We start from the raw sequence: 17,305 nt of genomic DNA on the forward strand, positions 1-17,305 counted from the left end.
TGAGGGGTTCTTGGTGCATAAAAGTTATGCTCAATCCCATGCTTATCAGAAAATAATTCAAATTCTTTATTTTCAAACTCACCCCCATGATCACTCCTAATAGATATAATCTTGAGATTTTTCTTATTTTGAATGATTTTTGCAAGTTTTCTAAATGCTTGAAATGCATCATTCTTATGAGTGATAAAAAGAGTCCATGTGTATCTAGAATAATCATCAACTATAACAAGAGCATAGTAACTTCCTCCAAAACTCATGATTCTGGAAGGACCAAACAAATCCATATGTACTAATTGTAAGGGTTGAGTAGTTGAAACAATGTTTTTAGATTTGAAAGAAACTCTAGTTTGTTTTCCCTTTTGACATGCATCACATAGCCTATCTTTTTCAAATCTTAGTTTTGGCAAACCAACAACTAAATCTTTTGATATTAATCTATTTAAGTGTTCCATGTTTATATGTGCAATTCGTTTATGCCATAACCATGGATCATCATCTTTACTAAGAAAACATTGATAATTATCTAATTTTTGACTTAAGTCTATCATGTAAACATTGTTGACTCTAAACCCTATATGCTTTATATTCGTATCATGTTTATGTTCAATGACACACTTTTGAGAATCAAATGATACCAGATAGCCTTTGTCACATAATTGACTCACACTAAGCAGACTATGTTTAAGACCTTCAACAAGTAGAACATTTTCAATGGAGGTTGAAGAATTTGTACCTATTTTTCCAACTCCAAGAATTCTACCTTTGTTGTTGTCACCACAAGTTACATGTCTGCTTTTCTTAGGAGAGATATGTGTGAATTTTTATTCATCTCCCGTCATATGTTTTGAGCATCCGCTATCTATGTACCACTTTTTCCTCAAGGGTTCCTATAAAATCAAGGTTGTAACTTAGGTACCCAAACTTTATTGGGTCCTTGTGTGTTAGTATGAATAACAGATCCTTTTGGGACCCAAATCATTTTAATATTGTTACAATTTCTTCTAAAATAGCATGTAGATGTGCCATGCCCTTTTCTTCCACAGTAAAAACATGTGATAAAACTAGAATTATATTTTTGTGCAGAAGTAGAGAAGTTTTTATGAAATTTTTGTTGTTTTTCATATTTATATCCTAGTCCAGCCTTATTGGATGCATGTCTTTGTTTTCCTAATATGACATCTAAATTATTTTTACTATAAGAAAATTTTGCAAGTGAGTTTTTCAACTCTTTAATTTCTTTTTTTATACTTTTCACAACAACTACAACAATCTTACATTTTCTTGTCAGAAATAGTAGAGATATGAAATTTTTCATTTGGTTTAGAAATTGAGACTTCATTTCTAATATGATCTAATTCTTTGTTTAATTTTGAAATTTCATTTTCTAAATTTGAAATTGTTTTCTTCGAAGATGAAACTAACTTTGCAAGTTTAATTGACTCTTTATGCAGATCAGCAAATGCATCTTGCAATTTATCAAAAGAAATAGATAAGTTGTTTGAAGATGTTACCTCTTCATCACTTTCATAACTTTTAGCCATAAGGCAGAGGTTTATTTCTTCATTTTCTGAATCTTCAGAAGATTCCATATCGTTTTCATCCCATGTAATGTATGCTTTCTTCAATTTCTTTTCATTAATATTTTTCTTTTCAGACTTCTCCATCTTTTTCTTGAAGATGGGACAATCAACCCTCAGATGTCCAGGTTGATTGCACTCAAAGCATTTTAGAGTAGATGATGAAGTTTCTGTCCTTCTTTTAGATTTAAAATTGGGTCGCTTTTGATTTCCTCTGACTCTCAGGAACTTGTTGAATCTTTTTACAAAAGACTAATATCTTCATCATTATCCAAGTCAATTGAATCTTCTTTATCACTGTCTTCTTGGATAGCAGATGAGGCTTTAAGAGCGATTCCCTTCTTCTTCTTATCAGTTTCTTCATGTTGATTTAATCTCAATAATTCCATTTCATGCTCCTGCAATTTTCCAAATAACGTAGCAAGAGACATACTAGACAAATCTTGAGATTCTGTGATGGCTGTTACCTTTGGTTGCCATTCTCTATTAAGACATCTTAAAACTTTATTTACTAGATCTTCATTTTGAAAATTTTTTCCTAGAGATGCAAGGTGATTAACTATGTGTGTGAACCTCTTTTGCATGTCTTGTATACTTTCATTTACATTCATCCTAAACAGTTCATATTCACGAGTTAAAGTATTTATCCTAGATCTTTTAACATATTTTGTGCCTTCATGTGTTACTTGTAGTGTATCCCACATATCCTTAGCACTTTTAGAATTTGAAACCCTAAAGTATTCATCTATTCCTAGGGCAGATGTAATAATATTTTTGGCCTTTAAATTATATTGTACTAATCTTCTTTCTTCCTCAGTCCAATATGCTCTAGGTTTTTCTATTGTTGAACTTCCGGCCACTATAGAGGGAACATAAGGTCCTTGTTCTATGGCTTCCCAAATATTTAAATCTATTGCCTCTATAAAGATTTGCATGCGGGTTTTCCAGTAGTGGTAACCCACTCCATTAAAGATAGGAGGTCTATTTATAGAATTTCCCTCGGGAAACAAGTAGTTTGATGAGGCCATAATTCCTGAAGCTTCTAAACTTTATACAAGAATGAAGCTCTGATACCACTTGTTAAACAAGTGGCCTCAGATATCTTAAGAAGGGGGGGTTGAATTAAGATATTACAAATTATTTCCCCAATTAAAAATTCTATTTAACTTTCTATTCAAGTTATAAATTCCCTTAATAATGAATTTCTTAAATATTGATTCAAATAGAAAAATTTAAATATGAATATAAAACAATAATAAATAAAGGAGTTTATGGGAAGAGAAAGTGCAAACTCATATTTATACTGGTTCGGCCACACCCTTGTGCCTACGTCCAGTCCCCAAGCAACCCGCTTGAGAGTTCCACTATCTTATAAATTCCTTTTACAAGTTCTAAACACACAAGGACAATCCTTCCTTTGTGTTTAGAATTCTTTCACAACAAGAGACCCTTGGTCTCTTAATCCCTTTTCAGAATAAAGAAGAAGAGAAGAAGAAATCTCTCTTGAAAGAGATAGATTGAACAATTTGAGCACTCAAATAATTCCTTATTGAATCACAAGTGTATTGGCCAAGGAATTTGTAAGAGGATAAAACTATTTTGCTTTTTAAGAGGATAAGACCTTTTTGTTCTTGAAAACTCTTGTTAAATTCGTGTCTCAAGTCACATATATATAAGCCTTTGATGGCCATTTAAGAAACAAATAAAAAGATGTGACTGTTGAGAATGTTTTCTGAAAAACTCCTCTGGTAATCGATTACAGTATGTGTGCAATCGATTACAAGCTTTTAAATTTAAATTAAAACGTTCAGAAACTGCTGGTAATCGATTACCATATATGTGTAATCGATTACACAGTGCAAATTTTGAATTCAAATTTTAATAGCTGTTGTAAATCAGTTTTGGCCACTGGTAATCGATTACATCCTCTGGTAATCGATTATCAGAAAGTAAATTTCTTGAAAAAGACTTTTTAACTTAAATTTCTTGGCCAAACCTTTTGCTACTTCAATTGGAATTCCCTTCCTATTTAATATACCCTTTCTAAGACTCTAGAGACTGTCTTGATCATCCATCTTGAATATCTTTAATTTCTTTGTCTTGAATAAAGCTTTGAGACGCATGTGAACCTTTGGCATCATCAAAACAATCAGCTTGATCCTTTGTCTACACGTCCCAATGACATTATCACATACATTTTTCTCCACATGCATACCATCAATACAATGTCTAATATTTAGATCAGACTAGTACGAAAGATCAAAGACAATTGACCTCTTCTTTCCAAATATAGTATTCAGGTGTTGAACCCGCTTGAAGACCTATTAACCAGTCAACGATATCGGCACAGTTTCATGCTCTTGACTTCCATTAAATGCTTTTTTCAATTGCCTGTAAGGGTGATGAGGTTTTAGAAAACATCGATGCCTAGTGTACACTATTTTTCTACCATGTTTTAGTTGTATGTAGCTTGTGTCTTCTTCATAGATGGGGCATGCATGATGAACCTTAACACTGTAACCGCTCAAATTCCCATATGCTGGAAAGTCAATAATGGTACAAAAAAGCATTGCACACATTTGAAAAGTCTCATTCTGAAACCCATCAAACACTAAAACCCCCTCGTCCCACAACTTTGTCAAGTCTTCAATCAATGGACTTAGATAAACATCAATGTCATTTCTTGGCTGTCTTGGGCCCGATATCATCATAGACAACATCATGTATTTTCGCTTCATGCACAACCAAGGAGGCAAATTGTAAATTACAAGTAGAACTGGCCATGAATTATGTTGAGTGCTTAAATTGCCATATGGATTCATTCCATCACTGGCTAGTCCAAGCCTAAGATTTCTTGCCTCTTTGTCAAAATTCGGAAACAAATGATCTATCTTCTTCCACTGGGAGGAATCAGCCGGATGACGGAGCATTCCACCGTAGTTTCTCCCATTTGCATGCCATGCAAGGTCTTTTGCATCGTGTCCATTAGCAAACAGACGCTTAAACCTTGGAATGATCGAAAGGTACCACAACACCTTTGCTAGGGGAGCCTTATTTGAGTTTTCATCACTACTACACTCCTCATCATCCTTCACTTTGTACCGTGATGCCCCACACCTAGGGCATTTTGGCATTTCTTGAAATTCATGTCTGTACAATATGCAATCATTCGGGCAAGCATGAATCTTCTGATACTCCATGCCCATTGGACACAGTATCTTCTTCACCTGATAGTAACTTTTAGGAAATGTGTTTTCCTCTAGAAGCATATTGTGCACTACTTGAAGCTGCAAACTAAAAATTTTGTCACTCCACCCATATCTGTCCTTGAAATTAACCAGATTTAACACCGTTGACAATAACATCAATGAATTCTTGCGCCCCGAATACAAAGGTTTATTTGAATCAGTTTGCAATGTATCATACATAGGGGCATGTGCTTGCTAAAAAGACTCTTGTCCAAGGTTAAGAATCATATCCTCCAAGTGATCTCCCATTTCTACATCAAACGGTTCACATTGAGACCCACTCTACATGTCTGTCAATTCAACATGTCATATCCACGTTGTATAATTCTTCTTAATTCCATCACACAACAGATGCTCCCGTATGTCATCGACTTTTTGCCGTCTCCCGTTCAAACAATTTATGCACGGACAAAACAATTTGCCGTTTTCATCTGGTCGACTTCTTTTTGAAGCAAATTTTAGGAACTGTTCAATGCCTTCCTCATATGCAGCACTCATGTGACTTTTATTCTTCCAACTTTGATCCATCTAAATTATAACTCGGTGATACTCCGAAATTAATTGAATGCATGGAATCTCTCTTTTTCATTTAAGGTGTGGCCCTATCCCATTCAGGAAGACATTTTTTTATGGTAGATTCATGCTTAAGGTTAATATTATTTTGTTAAATTTGACGAAATTTTGGCAGCATTTCGCATTGGTCTCCAAGTACACGACATAAAATCGGTGACATTAATTCCCCAATAATCAAGTATGCACTTAGAGAACAACTAGAAATACATCGTACCAAAATTCCATCAAATTAAACAAAATAATGTTAACCTTAACGCATGAATCTACCATAAAAATATATGTCTACCCAAACTGTCCAAACGGACAATTCAAGATTCAATACAATGATTAATGCAAACTGTCTGCAAGAATCATTGTATTTAATCTCAAACGGGAATCTAAGGTTCACTCATTATGAACAAATTTTGTATGTAAAGCAAAGTACATTAATGACATACAACAACATACAAAAACAATCATAACAAAATTAAGCATAAAATTTTTTATGAAAAACTTTTGTACCTGTCACGCTGATCAATATAGTGTCCAACAGCGAATGTCGTGATGACAATGCAAAACTTTCGTACCTATCACGATGATCAGTACAGTGTTCAGATTTGCTGCATAATTATATAATGACACCAATTAAATAAAATTCTAGCCGCAACGAAATTGACAATAATAGCATTTGGATATAAGTACAAAATGATATTCTAATTACTGAGGCAGCACTAAACATCACATAACAAAAAAGTCCAAGTATATCTGGCAAAAGGAGATGCAGTTGATATATACTCGTAACTAAATGATAGTGTCGCAACCTACCCTTCGGCGGGAGGGCGACGCGTGACTCGCGGGATGCGTGTTCCACGAAAGGAATACGCGCGGAGTCGCCACCAACGTTTATTTGAGGAAAACGTCGGAAAAACCGGAAAAGACGCGATCTACGAACTTTTAAGTGAAAGGCTCGGGAGTTGTATTTACGCGCGGGGAAGGTATTAGCACCCCACACGTCCGTCACAAGGGACGATAGCCTTTAATCGAATGTGCAAACATGACTTTGATTTTTACGTTCCCTTTTATGTCCTTATATCCTTTATACCCTTTTTATATTTTTTGCTCTTTTTGTGGTCGACAAGGGTGTTTCCCTTTGCTCCTACGTATTCCTCAATTGGGATGAGAAAATCATACCTACGTAGTTCTTTCGGAACAAAGTGTTTGGTTAAGTTGTTTTTGTCTTTTTTGCAAAATATGTTTTTATTGAAAAAAATGTCATTTAAGGTGTTGGACCATTAAACGGTCTTTTGATTTTGAAAGGAGAGAAACGTTAAGGCGTTGGACCATTAACGATCTCTTGTTTTTGAAAGGAGAGAAACGTTAAGGCATTGGACCATTAACGATCTCTTGGGGTGGTCGACAAAAGCGGGGCTTTTGCTCCTACGTATCCTCAATTGCGATGAGGAAATCAAACCTACGTAGTTCTTGCAAAAGCGGTAAAGTCACATGTTGATTTTATGCTTTTGAACGATCCATGCTAACCGATAAAAGCAAAGAGGACCGTTTAAGGCGTTGGACCTTAAAACGGTTTTTAGTGATTTTTCGGACAAAACTTGATTTGTGAGTTGATTTTAGTCTTAGTTTCACTTTGATTATTAATCAATTCATTCAAGGAAACTTCCAAAGAAAAACGTCCGATTGATTTTTTTGATTATTTTATTCAAAGATATTTATTATTATTTTTCAAGATATTTTGATTATTTTATTATTATTTTACTTTTTTTGGTTTAACCGAGGTTATAGCGTGAACGATCGGTTACATTTCGTTTTAAAAGTGATTAAATGAGATTACAACACAAATGATCGGTTGAAATTTTATCATTTATTAGGTGAGAAAACAGCTTAAATAAACGGTAAAAGCCCGTTAAAGACAGAAGAAAAGAAATCGAAAATGAACGAAATAAAGATGAAAGCTTAAAAAAAAAACAAGAAATGAATTGAAAGTCTCGGATTCGAAAACTTACCCGTTGAAGAACGAAGAACGAACGAAGAACGGATGAAGAACGGTGAAGAACGACGAAGAACGATGAAGAATTTCCACAGAATCGCTTACGGAAGCGTTACAGAAGCACTTCGACTCGATTTTTCTTCACGAAAACGTGTTTTTGGCCCAAAATAGCCAAAATGCATAGCCATAGGGGTCTTGAACATTTTGAAACAGCTCCCCCTCCCCCATTTATAGAAAAAAAGGGAGGTGCTTGCCGCCCAAAGACTTAATGAAGAAGATTTCTAAGCGCACCCGAATTACTAAGTTCACCCCCCTTTTCGTATTTTACGGAAAAGTTACGGAAGCCTTACGGAAGTTTTTTCGAATTTGATTTTCATCTTTTTCCCTTCCCTTTCACCAATGTTAAGTGGAATATGCTTACCCAAGGTTTTCGGAAATTTTATGGAAGTATTACGGAAGCCGCGGAAGCCCCGGAAACCATTTTTCAAAAACGTGGAGGAGCTTGCCGCCCAGTTGCTTCCTCCTTAAGCAACCCAACTTCCAAAATGTTCCGGAAGGGCCTAGATTTGAATTGCTATTTACACCCCTATCTTGATAAGTTCACCCCCCTTACCTTTTTTGGTGATTCTTTTTTCGTAAAGTAACGGAAACTTACGAATCTCGTAACGATACTTGTTTTCTTTCCGTAATGTTACGGAACCTTGCGGATTACATAATCATCCCCTCTTTTGACTTACGGAATGTTACGGAACCTCACTAATTATGCAACAATGCTTCCATTTGATTTCCGGTGTGTCACAGAACCTTACGGATTGTGCATCAGTATTTTCTTTTGATTTCCGGCATGTCCCGGAACTTCACAAATTGCCTAATGATGGGTGCCAAGCACCTCACAAGGACCAAACAAAAGTTGCATGTCATCAAGCAAAGGTCCCCGGACGAAATTAGGGTATGACAGATAGTATGACTTATTTTTTAAAATGATACATGTCACCTCATAGCTTAGGCAGCTACACAAACAAAGCAAACACTCTCTCTTTCTCTCTTAAAATGATACATGTCACCTCATAGCATGTTTGTGAATGAAGTTTGTAAGGTTGGGTTGGACATGAAGGATGTTGTGTGTGATAGGAACCTTATAGAAAATATGGTCAATGATTTCATGGGTCACGGGAAGGAAGAGTTTCTGAATTCGGCACGGGAAGTGGCTATGTTGGCTAACCATAGTGTGAGGTGATTCTTCTTACTCCAATTTCGATTTTTTGATCCACTACATAAAATCAATAAGTGAAGAGCATATGGATTGGAAAGGTGATGACAAACTTGCTTTCTCCTCAAATTAAGTGAGAAGAAGCAGTGGAGTGAAAGTTCCTATATGGTACTCCTATCTATGGAAATCTAATTAAGAACATAGGGATTAGAAAAGTGATGACACACTTGTTTACTCATTTGTCATCCAATCCTTCTCCCTGCCTCATTTCATCTTTCTAGATTTTAATTCTATCCGCCATTGGATCATCAAGCTGAGAGTTTCTTATGCTTTTCTTGAATTTCTTATGCTAATTTTAGTAAGCTGACATGATCATATTTATAGGATAGAACCGTGTTCAAGCAACGAGAACCCATGCATAACTGATCTACAACACCCATCTCAGACAAACCACCAATATATATACGGTGTCTCTCCTATAAGTGCTCGGGCTTTCATTTTTATTATTGATATGCCAAGATTGCATAAATGGATGCAATAGTTGACCGTGCAAGTGTTGTGAATTTAGATGGGGCCTGCATATCTGAGTTTTTGTTGTGGTAGTTAGTTTGATGGTATGCGATTACGCTTTAGGGTGGACGTCGGTGCTGTCATGTTCTCGGATAGGGGAGGTTATTTCAGGATGGTTTATTTGTGAAGATATCTCTATTAGGTATGTGATTAGGCTTTAGGGTGGGCTTGTGAAGATATCTCTGTTCAGGGTTATTAGAAATTAAACTCAAACATATTAACCACTAGTCCACTAGATACACAAAAACACCATTCTTGCACCTTTACAGCTTCCTCCATTATTATTAGACCATATGAAGATGATGCTTCAAATAGTGAAAGCTCACTCCAACATCCTGAAGCTATTTCTCAATTAGTTAACTTAAACCAAAATGTATATGAAAATCCAAATCAGGGAACCGTGAGTCATGAAGAATATTTCAGAGTTTTGGATGAGATGAAAACCAAGAGCTACTCCTATGACACTGATAAGGATGCAAACATCTATGATGGAAACACCTCATGTCTTGCAACAAGTGATGTTTCTTTGCTGAGCTATTAACATCAAAGCCATTGTTCCCTGGAACAAGTGATGTAGATCAGCTCAGCAGAATTGTAAGTGTATTGGGGAACATTAATGAGGAAACTTGGCCTAGTTGTTCCAAGCTTCCTGATTATGGATCAATCTCATTTGGTAATGTGGAAAATCCAAGTGGTCTTGAAGCATGCATGCCCAATTGCTCCCCTAATGAAGTTTCCCTAGTGCAAAGATTGGTTTGTTATGATCCAGCAAAGAGAACCACAACTATGGAGTTACTTCAGGACAAGTACTTTAGTGAAGAACCTCTTCCTGTTCCAATTTCTGAATTGCGGGTTCCTTTGACTAGAAATGGACAAGACTAGGATTCCCTTGGTGGGCACAATGAAATGGGGTCTGATTCTGATTTGGAGGAGTTTGGCACCTTGAATATCACCACAACTAGTTCTGATTTATCTAAACAGATCCCTTGAACATGAAGGATATGATGCACCTTGAATTTTGTTTTATTATTAGTATATAAAAAAAAATTAATTCAAGGTGCATCGTATTCTTTGGACAAAATTTGTCCTTTGCTGTTCGATTGGTATTATATTTGCTGAATGATAAATTGTTGGTACTTATCTTATTGATTAATTAGCTCTGAAGGCTGGCAATGAGAAGGTATTATGTTGGTATATGCGCTTGCAAACTCTCATTTGTTGTAACTGCAAGTTTCCCTCTTCACCAAAGCATATATATATATATATATATATATATATATATATATATATATATATATATATATATATATATATATATAAAGATATCAAGATTTCACCAAAGCATTTTGAAAAAAGGGTGCTCTATTATAATTCATATTAGTTCCTGATTTGGGTGACCTGAGCTGCTAGAGGAGGAGTTTTTTTTTTCTGTACAAAGATTGAGTTTTTCATATGGGGGGTGTTTGTTCAAAGTCTATCAAAGGTGACAAGGTGTTTGCTAAATCAGATGGACATTCTGATAACCATAAATCTAATGGTAAGAACGACAAGTCCACCAACATGCCTAGTGATTTGACAGGTGCAGGGGATAATGGACTGGACAAGAAAAAACAAGAAGCTGCTGCTGCTGCAAGGAATGGTTCTGATGATTTCTATAATGGAATCCCACGGTTTAATGATTCTTTTCCCCACAAGTCTAGGTCAGTAAAATTAAGGCATGTTGTGGCAAAGGTTGGTTATTTTTTTGGCTTCTCTCCCTCTTTGTTCAGTTTCACCAATCTGTTTTTTTTTCTAACATTTTCATTTTGTTTCTTGCTTAACTTGTCAACTGATCAATCAAGAACCTAAGTCTACCAGAAGCCTGGTATACTCATGAAACATGTTGCAGTTGTTTGTGGATTGTGTTAGATACATCCAGGGTGAAAGTAGAGATGTGCTTAAACTACTACTTTTCATTTTATTTGTTTGTTTATTTTGTTCTGAGGTGTTGTTGGCAATGAGAATTTAAAAAAGTTGAGAAAGTATTACGACCATTTTTAAAGAAAACCGGACAGCGAGGTGTTAGTCGTCTTACACGACTAACTTTTGTATAGAAAACATTTTCCAAAACTTGTATAGTTCCCCAATTTATGGGTATTCTACAGTAATTTTGTAAATAAATCTTGTTTTATTGTTAAATCTATCTCTAGGATATTTCCATTGGATTTAATGATGAAATATGTGCACTTTCAGGTTAAAAAGAGGCTAAGTCATGAAGTGCTAAAAGTGACAGTTAAGCTCAGCTCATCAGTTGGGTTACGTGCGCATCCATCGCTAAGCGCAGCTTCAGTGTGCTTAGCGCGATGGAAGAATCTAGAAGAGCATCAATATCAAGGCCGCACACTAAGCGTGAGATCAGTGCACTAAGCGCAACAATTGTCTTCAGCCAGGCTTAGTGCATGACTGGCACTAAGCTCAAATCCAATTACTCACGCTAAGCGCGAGGGTGGTGTTAAAGCGCAAAGTCACAGATTCAGAGCCTATTTAAAGTCTATATTGTGCAGAATTAGGGTAAGTAATGAGATAGACAGCTTTTGCAAAGAATTCTAGAGCACACCACAATGCCTATTTCGGGAAAAGAGCCCTAGAGGCATCATGAGGAGCAACTTTTGCAGAGAAGACCTAGGTTTTGTAATTAGAGAGAGATTATTGAGTTGCAGAGTGATTGTGAAATGCTAAGAAGAGGAGGAGGGATCCTCCTTCTTGTGTAAGGAGAAGTTATTCTCTACTCTTAATCTTATTATTGTTAGGTTTTTCTGTAATGGCTGGCTAAACACCCTTGTTGGGGATTTCTAAAGATCAGCTGATGTAATTCCTTTGATATCTAATTGTTTGTGTTTATTGTGTTCAATGCTTCTTTCGGTGCTTAAATTCTGTATGCTCTTGGTCTGATCATACATTTGTGTGCATAGTTAGGTGACTTTAGCATTGGGAAATGTATTGTTGCCTTAGAACTTGATTGAAGCAGGATTGAAACTTAGTCTTAAATGAGGGATCTGTGGATTAAATTTTGGTTTCAAATATGCTGTTACAATAATGTTGTTTGGTCTAAGTCAAGTCAAACAAGAGGGATCTGAGGACAAATGTTAAGTTAAATTAGTCTAAACTTTCATAAGCTATCTAACCTGACCCTAGTCCAACAAGAGGGATCTAAGGATGAAGCTTAGATTAAGTTAGTCTAAACCTACGAGGGCTGTCTAAATTAAGCCTAGTCCAACAAGAGGGATCTGAGGACAAAGCTTGGATTGATTCCGCCTGACTAGGGATCGAGGTTTAGTAATTTAGGCTACAACATAGAACACAAAAGCATGACTGATTAGAGAAACATCTTTATATACATCAGCTTGTTTGTTAGAAAGACCCAACACTTTTACCTATTATTGTCAATCTTATTTACCTGCATTTTTACTATTTTTAGCCTAGACTTAGTTTAATTCTGTTCTAAACCATCAATTACCAATGTTTTCTTTCAACAATGCCTTATTTATGAATCTAACCCTGTCTAATACTAGTTCCCTGAGTTTGATACTCGGATTTATCCATTTTAATTTTAAATACTTGATGACCCGATGCGCTTTCCAGCAAATCGGATTTCCCTTGAACATATTTGTATAAAGAAAAATTGGACCAAAAAGTAACTGCAGGGGAAATCCAACAAAGTATTTATGGCGCCGTTGCCGGGGAATCTTGATTCATTAGAAGAGTGCAGTTCAGTTTTATGGCATTGCTTTATATTTTTCTCTTTATTCATTGATTCTTTTTGTTCATATTTTAGTTACTATACATTCATTGTTCTTTTGAACTGGATAATTGTTGTTCTATTTTCTTGTATCCAAAGAAGATCTACTGCAGGTGATTTGATCCCCATTGATTTGGATATTAACGCCACTTGTAGAAGGTGTAATTCAGAGAGAATCAGTATTTTTTTGCAAGATTTAGAAGTAGCAGCAACTCCAGAAGAAGAACCTCGATCTTCCGAGGCATCTTCTAGTTTTCCTATTGCAGGACATTCTCATATAGGACCTGTTGAAGACCCAATCATGGCTAAAGAGCCAAGAAGAGTAACCCTGTAGGATTATTCAAGTTCTATTGTGCCATAATTTTTCACTAGTATTGCACAACCAGAAGTTCAAGCTCAGACAATTACATATCCTCCTTCTTTGGTAAAACTGATTCAAAATAATCTATTTCATGGTCTACCCAATGAAGACCCTTATGCTCACTTGGCAACCTAGATAGAGATATGCAATACTATCAGGCTGGCGGGTGTGCCTGCGGATGCAATCAGGTTGAGTCTGTTCTCATTTTCTTTAGTTGGAGAAGCTAAGAGATGGCTTCATTCTTTTAAAGGAAACAGTCTGAAGTCATGGGATGAAGTAGTAGAAAATTTCTTAAAGACGTACTTCCCTGAATCGAAGACTGCAGAAGGCAAAGCTACCATCTCTTCCTTCCACCAATTTCCAGATGAATCTTTGAATGAGGCACTTGAAAGATTTAGAGGTTTATTGCGGAAGAATCCCACTCACGGTTTTTCAAAACCAATACAGCTCAACATATTCATAGATGGGTTGAGACTACAATCTAAGCAGCTCTTGGATGCTTTAGCTAGGGGTAAGATCAAAATGAAAACCCCCGAGGAAGCAATGGACTTAATTGAAAGCACGGCTGCTAGTGACATTGCTATTTTGAGAGACTGAGCCCACATTCCTACTAAAAAAAGCTTATTGGAGCTAACCTCACAGGACGCTCTGTTGGCACAAAACAAGTTGCTATCCAAGCAACTAAAGGCATTAACAGAAACACTCAATAAGTTTCCAACTCAACTTCATTCTGGACAAACTTCGCATTCTTCTATTTTGCAGGTTGTAGGATGTACAATTTGTGGTGGAACTCATGAATCTGGATGTTGTATCCCTAATTGTCGCAACCTACCCTTCGGCGGGAGGGCGACGCGTGACTCGCGGGTGCGTGTTCCAAGAAAGGAATACGCGTGGAGTCGCCACCAAAGTTTATTTGAAGAAAACGTCAGAAAAACCGGAAAAGCCATGATCTACGAATTTTAAGTGAAAGGTTCAGGAGTTGTATTTACGCACAGGGAAGGTATTAGCACCCCACGCGTCCGTCACAAGAGACGGCAGCCTTTAATCAAATGTGCAAACATGACTTCAATTTTTATGTTCCCTTTTACGTCTTTATTTCTTTTTGTACTTTTTATATTTTTTATCTTTTTTCGGTCGACGAGGGTGTTTCCCTCGCTCCTACGTATTCCTTAATTGCGATAAGGAAATTAGACCTACGTAGTTCTTTGTGAACAAAGTGTTTGGTTAAGTTGTTTTTATCCTTTTTGCAAGACATGTTTTTATTGAATGAAGGGTCATTTAAGGCGTTGGACCATTAAACAAACTTTCGATTCTTTTGAAAGGAGAGAATACATTAAGGCATTGGACCATTAATGATCTCTTTATTTTTGAAAGAGGTAATAAAGTTACATGTTGGTTTTAGGCCTTTAGAAATCTACACTTAACTAATAAAAGCGGGAAAGACCATTTCAAGGCGTTGGACCTTTGAAAATTGCCTTTTTTAGGCGATGACAAAAGTTTGGTTCATGAATTGATTTTAGCCTTAGTTGCACTTTGGTTATTAATTGATTCGATTAAGAAAGAAAAATCTCAAAGAGAAACGTCCGATTGATTTTTTTGGCTTATTTTACTAAAAGATATTTTTGATTATTATATTATTATTTTACCTCCTTTTGGTTTCCAACGTAGTTACGACACGACCGAACGTTCGGATTTCATTTTAACAGAAATTAACGGATATTACAATTCAAATGATCGGTGGAAATTTATTTGATTTTTTGATTAGGCAAGAAAATGACTTAAGCAAATGACTAAAGCACGTCAAAAGGGGGTACGAAAAGTAAATGAAATGAAATAAAAGCACGTGAAAACAAAATGAGGACCACTAAGGGTACATAGAATGAATTGAAAAGTTCGATTTTGGGTACTTACCGGTTGAAGACCGAAGAACGAATGAAGAACGTTGAAGAACGGTTGAAAATCTTCGCGAAATCACCCACGGAAACGTTACGGAAGCGCCTCGGCTTGGATTTTCTTCACGGAAATGATTTTTTTCACTAATTTCAAGTGATCTCGAATTACGAGGAGGGCTGCTGAACAATTTTCCTCTTCACTTCTCCCCCTATTTATAGGAAAATGGGGGACATGCTTGCCACCAAGCATGCCCAGGCAAGCTAGGTTGCTTCCTCCCGAAGCAACCGCCTTCTGGAGGAATTTTCTGGAAGGCCCAAGTGGGCCTGGTTGCTATTTGCACCCCCATTTTTTACTAAGCACACCCCTGCCTTTTTTTGGTGATTCTTTTTTCGTAACGTTACGAAACTTTACGAATTTCGTAACGATGCTTGTTTTCTTTCCGTAATGTTACGAAACCTTACAGATTATGTAATCATCCCTTCTTTGCCTTCCGGAATGTTACAGAACTTTGCGGATTGCGCACTAACACTTCCTTTTAATTTCGGACATGTCGCGGAACTTCACGGATTGTGCTACAATGCCTTCTTTTGACTTCCGGCACATCACGGAACTTCACGAATTGCCTAACGATGGGTGCCAAGTACCTCGAAGTGGTCAAACGAGAGTCGCATCCCAACCACAAATGGTCCTCGGACGAAATTAGGGTATGACACTAATGAAGAGCAAATTATATGGGGAATCAGCCCATAGGCAATTTCAAAACAAGTGGATTTCTAGGATTTCAAAACAACCAGCAGTATCAACAGTAGTGACAATGGCAAAATCACCCTGGTAACCAATTCAACAAAGACTAGGGTGGTTCATCTACAAGGCCACAACAGCAGATGCCAAGTCTCTATGATCGAACCATGAAGCTAGAAGAGACTCTAGCTCAATTTATGCAAGTGCCAATGTCTAACCAAAAGAGCACAGAGTCTGCAATTAAGAATCTGCAAGTTCAAGTAGGCCAGCTTGCAAAGCAGTTAGCTGAAAGACCATCCAACAGCTTTACATCAAACACAGAGAAAAATCCTAAGGAAGACTACAAAGCAATGATAACTAGAAGCAGAATGGTGATTCAAGTTGAGGAAAGTAGAGATGATCATAAGGTGGAGGGATTTAAACAATAGCTGGCTGATGAACCGACACTGGAACCGGTTGATGATTTAGTTGAACTTGAAGAAAGTGTTGAGGAAGCAGAAGGTGTTGAAGAAGAAGACAAAGTTGTTGAATGCAAAGAGGTACCTTATCCATTGGTACCCTCCCGGAAAGATAAAGAGCGACATTTAGCCAGATTTCTTGATATCTTCAAGAAACTAGAAATTACTTTGCCTTTTGGAGAAACACTTCAACAAATTCCCCTCTATGCCAAATTTTTGAAGGATATGCTAACCAAGAAGAACCAGTACATCCATAGTGACAGAATTATGGTGGAAGGTAACTGTAATGTTGTTATTCAACGCATTCTTCCACCCAAGCACAAAGATCCTGGAGTTGTCACGATACCGTGTTCTATCGGCGAGGTTGCAGTAGGCAAAGCTCTCATAGACTTGGGAGCCAGTATTAATTTAATGCCTCTCTCCATGTGCTGCCGACTTGGAGAGATAGAGATAATGCCTACCCGCATGACGCTCTAGTTAGTTGACCGCTTCATCACAAGGCCATATGGAGTCATTGAAGATGTTTTGGTGAAGGTTAAGCACCTTATATTTCCAACTGATTTCATAGTCATAGATATAGAAGAGGATGTTGACATTCCTCTCATTCTTGGCCGCCCATTCATGTCTACTGCAAGGTGCATGGTAGACATGGGAAAGAAGATGTTGCAGATGGGCATAGAAGATCAAAAGATCAACTTTGATTTGTTCCATGAGGACAAAGATCCACCTAGCCAAAATGTCTGTCTGAAAGTGCATGTGATGGAGGAAAAGAGACCTGAGAAGAAGGTCCTTGAAGTAGGAACTTTGTTAGATCATGGATAACACGATGATGCATCAAGCTAGTGACATTAAAAGAGTGCTTACTGGGAGGCAACCCAACTTTTCTATCCCTTTTCTATTTTTCATTCTTAT

At 36.8% G+C, this 17,305-nt stretch overlaps 1 pseudogene; it reads left to right on the forward strand.

The window, feature by feature from the left end:
• Positions 1-8,439: 8,439 nt before the first annotated feature.
• On the forward strand, positions 8,440-10,152 carry LOC102661315 (cyclin-dependent kinase F-1-like; annotated as a pseudogene).
• Positions 10,153-17,305: the final 7,153 nt, after the last annotated feature.

The sequence above is a fragment of the Glycine max genome, chromosome 17 (genome assembly GCF_000004515.6).
Source record: "Glycine max cultivar Williams 82 chromosome 17, Glycine_max_v4.0, whole genome shotgun sequence".
Classification (NCBI taxonomy): domain Eukaryota; kingdom Viridiplantae; phylum Streptophyta; class Magnoliopsida; order Fabales; family Fabaceae; genus Glycine; species Glycine max.